The sequence below is a fragment of the Crocodylus porosus genome, unplaced genomic scaffold (assembly GCF_001723895.1).
Source record: "Crocodylus porosus isolate Cpor-Errol unplaced genomic scaffold, CroPor_comp1, whole genome shotgun sequence".
In the NCBI taxonomy this organism is placed as follows: Eukaryota; Metazoa; Chordata; order Crocodylia; family Crocodylidae; genus Crocodylus; species Crocodylus porosus.
Genome location: NW_017728943.1, coordinates 26,323,809 through 26,335,121, shown reverse-complemented (window position 1 = coordinate 26,335,121; position 11,313 = coordinate 26,323,809).

Genomic DNA, 11,313 nt, shown 5'->3' with positions numbered 1-11,313 from the left:
CAGCAAGTCTTAGGAATGGGATACTGGAAGCCAGTAATCATGGTACATAAGACATCTGGGGATGGGGAATGAGCACAATGGGCTTGATCTGACTTCTGTGATAGCTAATTGCAAGGTTTCCATTGACTTTGCTGTAGGGTTAGGCCTGTAGATGGTGGAGTCCTGGCATTGTTACGCATGCGTAGGATGACTAGAGGTTGATGTATTCTACAACATTGGAACTCCAAACCTTAATGATGTCATGGCCCACTTCTGAAAGCTGAGCATGTGTAGTGAGTTGTTTGACCAGTACCTAGTTGTTTGTTTAGTAACCAGGGGAGCTGTGGCAGTTAGGACCATTATATTAATGAGTTATTATGGGTTGTTGGGATATGTTTTATGTTGATTTGTATGGACCTAGCTGTGATTGACTTTGATTGGCATGGATTGAGAGAGTAATGATTGGATCCTCACTTGATTGACAGGAGGCATGGTTTGGATGTTATGAAGCCAATCCAGTGTAGGGGCCTGTGTGGCTTTTGGGGGTCATCGTCATCTGAGCTGGAGCTCGCTGAGACCTACTGTATCTCGCGCTCTCTCCCTCTTTTGCCTAGTGTGTGTGCATGTGCAACTGAATTAGTATTTGAGTACTTGTGTTTGTGGAACCCATCGTTTATTGACTGTGAAGCAAGTGAGAACAGTGTGTGTATGAGGCCATGGTTGGGAGCAATGACAGGAGGGTCCTGATCACCTGCCAGCCACTCAGCTGCTTCTGTGTGTCGCATCACTTGGGTAAAGTATCACCTTACCCCCTTTCTGAGGTGCTTAGTATCCACCTGCATGGGAGGGAACAGCATAGAAATCCTCAGGGGTGTGAGGCTGTAGAGCAAGCCTTCCCTGACTGTCAGCTCTCTAAGGTGATAGTTGGTCATTGAGGGTGACAGACTGGCCTGGGGTTCTTTAGCTGTTCTATAGATTAACTGTTTATAGTACTGTATACTGTGTCTGTATACTTTTGTGTTTGGGTTTGTTGGTTCTTGTCTTAATACACATTAAACTTTATACTTGTGTGGGGTTTTGCTTGCTATTTTGCACCTCTGGTTGGGGATAGGCAGTAGGTCAATTTCCAGAGGGATTTAACTCTTTGGTGTCCCTTGAATCTAATAGGGAGGTTGGTAGGGTATAAAGGCTGAACAACCCTCTGTGTGTGTTTGAGAACATGGGTGGATGCCTGAAGTGGTCCACGGGGTTCTCTGCTTTATTGTGGTGTGCCTGCCTGCTCTTTTCCCTACTCTTCAGGCCCAGGTAGTGGCTAAAGAATGCAATTAGAAATGTAATATCCCAGTGGTTGAGATGCCTCATCCCAATAGGGTATGACATCTCCTTGCGTGTGATGCCAAAGTAGTTTCAAACTCAGAGCTCTCCTTTCCCCAGGTGACCTTAGAAGAAGGTCTTTATATCTTCACATCTTTGTTCTGAGTCCTACGTCCCACTTTGAACCTCATGATAAATGTGATTAGGAAATGTGCCAGGGACTTGCAACAGGCACGCACAATATTTTCCCACATATGAAACTGCCCTTTTCTACCTCCAAAAGAGCTGTAAAAACTGCACTTGATCTCTATGTAGGGTTGACCTATAACTGAGCCCCGATAGACTTGACTTGTATTTGCAGTATCTTGTGCATGAAAATAAAAATATAAAATCAGAAAAGTTTTCTGTTAGGATTTTATTTTAGGGCATTTAAAGCTTTGAGCCTTTTTCTTGGTTATTTGACTGTAGAGTTGTCTAAGAACAGTCATACTTAAAGGTCTTTAGCCATAGTTATCAACCTGTATTCTGGAGAAAAGCTGTTTTTCCTAAAACTGAAAAAAGCGGGTGGAAATGGAAAAAAGGCTAATTTGTTGCACAGTAAAGCTTTACTGTATACACATAAATGGCAATTAGACCACAGTAGATTAATTCACTGTGCTGCCAGATAGTCCCGTCAGATGCAAGTGGTATTCGGCAGCACGGTAAATTACTGCATTTAAATGCACATGTAGATGGTGACAGTGGAAGTATATTCAGTAACATTCATTGCACATGTAAATGCTCCCAGTGTCAACTTTAGTCAGAAGAGTATGGTAATGTCACTGATCAGGTTGTCAGTTTCACTGTCAGCCCAGAGAACCCTTATATGTGAGTATGACTGTGGAGAGCACTTGCCTTTTGGTCTGTGCAATTTCTTTCTTAATATTTTTCTAATCCATTTAATACTTTCCTTGGTTGAAGTCAGCTCATCACATGAGGGATTTTCTATCTGTGAGCCTAATCAGAGCTGTCAGGAGAAACTAGCAATATTTAGGGTTGTGGGTTGTAGCCACGTTGGTATAAGGACATGGGCAGATAAGGTTCTTTGCGTAGATGTGGTATATTTTATTAGAACAATTCAATAGTTGGAAAAATTGTGCTTTGCAAACTTTTGGGCACAAACAAACACCCTTCTCCAGGAGGCTCTCCCTATGTCTGAAGAAGGGTGTTTGTGCCTGAAAGCTTGCAAAGCACAATTTTTCCAACTATCTGGTTGGTCTAATAAAAGATAGCACATCTATGCAGAGAACCTTGTCTTGCAGCATTTAAGAAACTTGCTAATGGCTTCACACAACATGCAGGCAGAAACAGGAGGCAAGAAAACAAGAGCTTGAGAAGGAAAGGTTTATAAAATTGCTAAGTCTGTCTCCCTACTACTTATGACCATCATGATAGGGTTTTATGCAACTGGGGGAACTCAGATCTCATCCTTACATTTTAAAGCAGGCACTTTCCATTTAGTTTGAGCTATATCAGACCACTTGTTCGATAATGTGCCATCTGTGGAATTATTACAGTTTTGTGAAAACTTGGGTAGAAAAAGGGGCTTTGTGGTATGAAATAGTAGCTTGCAATTTGTGAGCAAGCGATCATTCTCAGGCTGAGAAGGGATTTTGAATCCCTTCCACATGCACCTTGATATACTTTGGTTCAATGAAGCACTCCATTTTCTGTGTAGAAGACGTTAGTATTAATGTGCAGTGACATCAGGCATCCAGTCTCTTAGCCCACTCGAAAAATTGCAGCCTTAAAGCTGAACATGAAAGATGAATGTACTGGATATAAATGGTTAGATTGATTTTCTCTCTATGAAGAGCTGACAAATTTTGTTCTAAGGTCTCATCTACATGGGAAAAGTTATCAGCATATTGCTACCAGTATCATTCATGAAAGAGGTATTAGACTTTTCCATTTGAACACTATTATTCAAAAATAGTAATATTCCCCTCTACATTGAGAGTCCTACCAATATACCTATAGCATTACCCTTGTAGAGTTATGATGATAAATGTCCCTGTGTAGAAAAACCCTGAAATCCCAAAATCTCTCAGGCTGCGCCACACGAATGAGGGGCAACGAGATCTGTTCAGATGGATCAGGCTGCGTAACTCATAGGTACACTGGGGCTCACAGGATCTGAGGCCAACAGTACTGATATGGTCCCTGGTGATGAACTGTGGCTTCATAAATAACCTCATTCAGCAAGACACAGTCAGCTTGACTATGCATATGAATCATCTCCTTGAAATCAATGAGCTTTAGATGCTTAAAGCTAGGCTGGCTTGAAGGCCATTGCTGAATAAGGGTCTTTGATTCAGTGTTGTATTGAGCCATTCTTTTGTGACAATAGCAACTGAACTGGGTTTAGCTAAACTCTGTTCTTGAGCTCTCTCTGTACTGCCTGCTGGTTCGAACTTGTCAGGGAGAGGGCCTCAGAAAGAGCGATCTTGGAAGAGAGTAAGTTGCTGCCGATCCAAGGTTACATGCCTCCCCTAGGGATCCATGAAGTACATATGGGTATGAGGTCAAGGATCTGTTATGGGAACAGGCCCCAGCTACAAACGCTGGATTTGTTGAGCCCCAACCTTGGAGGGCACTGGTGTGTGGGCTCAGGGTGCTGGTACAACCATTATCAAAGCCGGGGCTGAAATGTGGATCCCTTCCTCCCAAAGTTTGAGTTCCAGGCCCATCTCTTGTATGGATTTGCATTTTACGTATTAGGGGTTATTCTTACTGGTGAATGGATTCCCATTTTCTGTCACAGAATTTGTAAAGCCTCAAGCCTATGTTTCTGAGGATAAAACAATGCCCTAGCTGATTTTTCTCTGGTTTTGGTGATGGCATTGCCAGGAGGTAGCTAATCATCAATATGAAAAACTGGGCAGAGAATCTTCCCCTCTGAAAACACAAACAAAAGTAACTGGGTTTACATAAGTCCTGGGATACTTTAATTCTTTCAGCTTTTGGTGGAACAAAGAGTCCTATTTTGGAACACATCTTTCTAATTGTCATTGGTGGGTTTTGGATTGGGCCCCAGGGTAAACTGATGAGGATCAACCTTTAGCAGTGTCAATACTGTGCAGTTACAAATAGGGATGGTGTGTCCAAATTATTTCAAAGTCCTAGGCATAAAAACCATCTTGCAGCTCTCCCATATCCTGTCTTAACAAATACGGAGTCCTTGTTAAGAAAGCTGAGCAAAAAGGCTGTGAAAAATCAGTCTAACCCATATGTAAATTTTAAAAGAATATGTCCAGGATGCATCCAGATGCAGACAGAGGCAATCCAGTGCCTTTTTTCTACGCAAAGGTATTGTCCCACCATCACCATTACCAAATATATTTAAAAGATAGATCTTACAAGGTGCTGAAAGAATGTCAATTTATTCCAGCATTTGGGAAGACAGCCCTCTTCAAAAAGAGAACTTAAGGAGCTGGAGAGAGAGAAGCAATGGATGTGAAAGGATCAGAGTACCACCTTTCAGCTTTGAAGTTCTACATAGTGACCTCAGATCCATCCCACCTGCCCAGACTGAGAGAGTTGTGAGTCAAGGTGAGTGTGTTGCTTGCAGTAGCTGCAATGGAAAAATGAACAAAGGTGGCTCTGTGTGTCCTTGCTGTCTTCCTGATTTTAAGCTGTTCTGAAAGCCACTATGTTCCCCAGTGTCAGAGCAGCAGGTCAGGAGGCTGTGCTGGGTTAGAGTATTTTCTCACAAGAAGTGCCTACAGCTTGTAGAACATGCCAGTATCGCCACATGCTCAGGTTCTGCCTCTCAGCATGGCCCTGAAAAGGCTGGGATGGAAGGAGCAACCTTTCCCTGGATTCCGATTCGTGATTCCCCGTCACTTTGTACTGCCATCTATACCAGGGCAAAAAGGTATGGATTTTTCCAGATCCCCCTTTTCAGGATGTGGATCCATATCTAAGCTAGGCCTGAAATAAGCTTCCATGTGAAAGGGCCTAAGCAAGGCACTTGGCTTTTGTCACTCCGGGGCTTGGCAGAGAAGATGCTGCTGCTTCGTCTACAATGAGCCGCCCAAAATTAATACTTTTAATTTGCTCATTGGACTGGGCGGCTTTGATTGATACCTGGGTGTTTCTGAAACCCACTTAAGTTTCCACCTCCTTTTGAACTCTTCAGTGGCTTTGCATTTTAGGCTTTTAGCTACTAATTGAGTTTAGCCAATGTAAATACCTTGTGTAAATGCCACAGTTAGGATGGGTGCCATTTGCTTTCACACTGATACATACTGCACTGATGTATGCGACTGCACCAATGTAATTTCATCTTAATAGTCAGGAAAGCAACAAGAGAGATGACAGTTTAGACTTGGTTCTAGTATGTAACAAGGGCATTATAGAATGGCCAGTTATAAAAAATACTTTGGATCGATAACAAGTTGTTTCAGCTTAATTTAAAATAGAAGGGGAAATACGGGAAAAGGAAAGAGGAAACAACAGTTTTGTGCTAGCTTACAGTTCCTGCTTCCCCCAAGTTTCTGGCTGCTCATAAAGATGTTACAGATCATCTGGATGATGAGAGATGGCAGCAGTGCAAGCAGACACGTGGTTTTTATCTGGCTTATTACAGTAAGCATGAAGGGCATGATGCATCTTCCTGTTGAGCCAACAGGGGACATGTCTTCCCTGCATAGGTGAGGGTTGCCCTGTGACAACACACCTTGCTCATGCACTCCCAGTTTGTCCATGCCTGCCAAATGTTGACCATCTGTCACCAAGCAGTTTTTCACTGTGCATCCAGTGCTGCTCTCAGGCTCCCAGGCTCAGGCGTGCTCATGAGAAGACTTACCTGACAGTTGTTGCTTATGCAGGATGTGAGATGTGGGAGCAAGTAGGTGGAGTGTGCTTTCTCAGTAGTGCTCCCTGGCACTGTAAGATGTGACCCAGAGGTGTTGAGAAAGACCTCCCTTGGTTTCAGCTCACCCTAGCCCTGACATGTGGATGCTAATCAGATTAGTGAGTCCTGTGTTGGGGAGGGAGATCCCTGCTCCAGTTCTGGGTTTCTTCCTGGTCTTTTTGTGTGTGAAAAGAGGCAGTGAAAGGCGTGAAGGTGGGGTTTTTCCTTCCACTGGGGATGTTCAGTGTATAATGTCCTCCAGGGGACTTGCTGGAGGAAAAGAAGCTCTGCAGAGAGATGACTTTGCTCTGTACAGAAGAGCACACACCAACTACTGAAACTTCCTGAGCCTGATGAAGGGTTTTTGAACTCGAAAGCTTGCTTAAAAATTGTTCTCCAACTATTTAAGTTAGTCTAATAAAAGATATCAGATTCACACAAAGAACCTTGTCTGCCTTGGCTCTGTACTGCCACTCAGCCCATTGCTTAGCTCCCTCTGGCAGATGGATGAGGCTAGGCTGCCCCCTTAGGGGGAAGCTCTTTGGAAAGAGTTATGCAGAACAGGAGCTCTCCTCACCCCACAGCCTTGGTGGGTTAATGGGGGGTGATAAGAGAACTGGAGGGGACAGCAGCAAGTTCAGCATCTGAGAAGGTTTTCTCTTGCTTTCAGTGGAGAGCTATCTCCTCCCTTTTCTTCTGTGCCCAGGCACTCAGGCTTCCCTTTTTTTTCTTTCTTTCTTTTTTTTTTTTGAGATATCACTGAATTCATCACTGCTTTGCCAGGAAGGGTGCTTCAAACCCTGTGAGCTTCCCTTGGTATTTGTCCAGAACATCTGGAGCAGGGCTATCCAGCTGTTGACCCATGAGCTGTATGTGACCCCCTGGGCTCCCAGTCCAGGTGCTGTTTCCTTTATCACTCTCCTGCTGCTGTCACTGGGCTTTCTGGGCTCTTCCCTCCTCTTTCAGCTTCCTCTTTTTGCCCCTGCTCCTGGAGCTTTTGGGGGGCCCTAGGTAGCACAGGGAGCCAGCCCAGTGCGGAAGGGTGGTGTGGTGTGGTATGCAGTCCAGGGGAAGGCCTTTGGCCCCTGGCTACTCAGACATTCAATAGCTTTGACTAGATAATGCTATGTGTCTTCAGGCTAATGGTGCCTGATGTGATGTAGTCATCACATGGGGATAAAGTGCACTGCACAGATGATGAGATGGAATTTTTACCTGGAGAATTAAATACTTTACTTTGGAAGGTGAGGAAAAAGTAAAAAAACAAGAACAAGGCATTGGCTTGACCTAGGAAGGGAGAGCTTCAGAGAATTGAGGGGAGCAAGCCTGGATCAGAATTAGCATTTTTAAATTCAAAGAAATGCATTGGAGAAAGGAAGAATTTAATGTAGTTGTGCATCTCACTGCATTCTAGCTTCACTGACCCAGCTAGAGGCGAGATGGAGCACCGCTGTACACATCTCAAGGGAACAGGGGTCCAGTAAAATATATGGGTGCTCAAGGCATGGGATGGAAGTTAGTCCTGAAATCAGAATGACGGTGCCATTGTATCAATCCTCGGCGCTCCTTTACTGGTGATCATGTGTGACGTGGTCCTCTCTGGTTTAGAATACTGGGCTTTTAGTGATGCCTCTGTGAGGAGGAAAGTGGAAATGCTCTCCTCTAACAGGCAGTCTAGAAAGGCTGAGGCCGACATGGAGAAGGTAATTCAGGACATCTTCTTTACCATCACATTGTACAAGAAAAATTGAATATTAAAAAACCCCAGAAAGATGGCAGATCTAAAGCAGGAAAAAGGGAAGTGTCAGGCTACATGATTAAGCTCTAGAACTCATGGCAGCAAGATGCTGTTGAGGCCAAGAGTTTGGCAGCATTCATAAAAAACTCAGGGATTTATCTGGAAAATAACACCCAGATTCACAACAGTAAGGATTAACCACCTAAAAACTTACTAGGGATATAAATCCTTATGCTTCAGGGCTTGGTCTAAACTCTAAATGTCAGAGGTCAGGAAGACACTTTCTCAGGAGGCAGAACTGCAACTAGTGTTGCTAGGTGTCAGAGACAGGACACAGGCTGGACAGGCCACAGATCTGATTAAAGCTTGCAAGTCTGACTCCATGACAGTGCATGCTATTTCAAACAAGAAAAGATTTTATATGCATGCCTAGTAAGGCAAACTGGAAAGGACTGCTAGGGAACCTTCATCTTTATTAGATCAACCAGATGCTGTCTTCCCTGCTGGTGCAGTCACTCAACCCTAGCCTCAAGATCAAAGCTTATGTGATATACCAGGCACTGGGGCACGCCAGGCACTGTGGAGGGATAGTGGGACCCAGGCTCCAGGCTTGTTCCAGTTGAACCACTGGGGAGAATTAATGATAGAGAGTAAGAATGAAAAGGAAGACAGGAGAAGATCAAGGAGTACATTAGCTATTGTGGGGAAGGGGAAGGGGAGCATGAGATCATGTTGAGGCTGGGGGAGAAAACACTGAGGCTGGGATTTTGAAAGTGTGTAAATCTAAGGTGCTCAAACCCAAATGAAATTCAGTGGGAGTTGGCTGCCTTAATCCTAGCCTGCAGGCTTATACTCAGTGCTGAAGAACCTTCTGCTTTTTCAGTTTTCTTCACAATAATACAATCTGACTTCTGGAAATGCTCACTTTAGCCCTTCCTTCCTTCCTAGCATACCTTTCTGTGCTGATGAGTCATCTGATGATGTTCCTTCTAGGCTCCCTGCTTACTCCTGGTATCCTTTTCAAATAGGTTCATCTGATTAGGTCTGGAACTCTTGCCTGCAAGTTTCCCCGCTTTGCTTGGGGTAAGATATTTCTGGCCTTCTCCTTCAGGACTCTGGGACAGAGATGCCTGCAGAGACAGATGTCCCCTTGGGGCTGTTTTCCCAGGGTTAGTCCCCTGCCCCTCAGTAAAAGGCTCCTTTAGCTTATGAAAAATTGCACCATAGATATCAAGAGCCTTAGTTATACATCTCAGCTGACACTCTTCCAAAAGAAAAAATCTGTGTTGGTTTCCAGCAGACTAACCTGGCAGTCCACACATCTCCCCAAAGGAGCTCTTTACTTCCTAGAACTCCCACGGTCATGCTGCAAGATCCAGCTTCTTCCCTGCCACTGCATTTAGCTCTTGGATAACTGCTTCCAACCGATTGGTTCTCACTGGCAATACAGAACCACACTGCCATCTGGTGCCTACTTTTGTGAATAACAAGGATCATGTTTCCTAAATGAAGAATTAAAGAGGGAAAAAATGGCACAACCAGAAAGGCGCAGTTTGTGCCCATTTGTAGAGAGGGGAGTGGATTTCTCCTCTAAGCAGCAATGAGGATAGCACTGGTGCCTTGTGAGGGAGATGCACTGTTGTCCTCCCCATGGGTTCTCTGAGCTCCTTTTCCTTCCTCCAGCTTCTGCTTCCTACCCACATAGTGGCAGAGCAGCTTTTAACTGCTCTCACTCTTCTGTAAAACCCCAGGGGTCTGAATTAATGCATCCTTTGGGCATCTCACTTGCTTTCCTCCCTTTTTTGGACTAGACTGACTGGTCACAGGCTTCCTGAAGAGCCCTGTGGATTTTCAGCCCCAGGCTTGGTTCTTTTTTCTTCTTTCTTGGTTGTTTTTGTTTGTTTGTTTTTTTGATGTTGCCACTACCCAAAACAGTAGCGTTCAGGTTCTCCCTTAAATTAAGGCTGCGTGGTGCTGCACTGATAGCATCACCATAACCATAAGGTAGGTGTGGAATGGGAGTACCTATTCATTAGTCTTCCTTTTCTGTGATTTGGTTTTATTGGTAACTTTGCAATGGCAAAACACAACCTTTCAGCCTATGTTCAGTCCCCAAGTTTGACTGTCCCCCTGGGGTTTCCCTGCAGGATTTCCTCTGCCCCAGCTCCTCTTCTCTTCTGTCACTCCCACCCCACTGTTAACCCACATGGAGCTAACAAACTCCACCTCCATCACATGAGTGAGCAAAGGCTTTTAACAACCAAGCCCTGATTTGTTATTTAAGATGCAGCATCTGCTGGTTGCTAGAACCTTATTTAATAGAATCATCTATATTTTAGCACGAACCCCCCCAAAAACCAAATACCTGGCCCTACAGGCATTTCCTATCGCTTATTAGACTCTTCCTTAATAGAATTGGGTGCATTTAGCAACATCTGAAATTGCTCTGCATGCAGACAAGCTTTTTGCCTGCCACCGATCAGGATCAAGTTTGTGCATGTGCATGTTCACCGCACAACTCGGTTGCCATGCAGTGGCTATTACTGAGCCTGGATGATCATGGTGTGTGTGTTGACATTTTACCTCACTGTCTTTACTTGGCCACCATGTCTTAGGATTGCCAGTTATTAGAATCAATATAATTCTAATAAGTGGTGGACCCTATACCATCAGCTAAGAAACTAGGGAAGTGTGAGCCCTGAAATTTGATCTTAGTGGGCAAGTGAAAGAGGAACTAATTTTCAAGGTCCAGATGATTTTCAGCAGGTGTAACCAGACAAAGCACTCTTGGCTTTCATCACTATTATTTACAACACAACATTTTCCTTCTGCAAAATCCACCGATTCCCCTTTTACTCAAGCATTTGGAGTTCCATTGAAGATCTGGCCCTGACGCCTGCCCACCTATTCTGCTCATATAAGCTCACTTTCTCCAAGCCTGCCCTGAATGCTGCCTTCCAATTTATTCTCATTTCACTCAGCTAATGAGGACTGATGAAAACCAACAGGTCAACTCAGCAATGAAGGAACGATGTCATGCATGGGGAAGGTGCCGTTTCCAGAAGGATTCCTGTAACAAATGATGCTTCATGTTTATGAGCTGGGACGTTCCAGGTACTTATAATGAATCACTGGGCTATTGCTGCTCTCCTGGTTGCCAAGATGAATGGTGCCAACTGCCTTCTGGTAATGTCCCACTCCAACAGCTGCTGCCTTTGGTGGAGGACACAAATATATTCTCTTAATCTGAAGGATATATGGCTGCCAGAACCCAGTTCTTTGTTTTTGTGCTGCTCCCTGTAATTAGTGACTAGTTCACTGAAATTAAATCTACATGATCCCAGCCCTGCACAAAAACAATGGGTCAATTGACTGCTGAGAACTT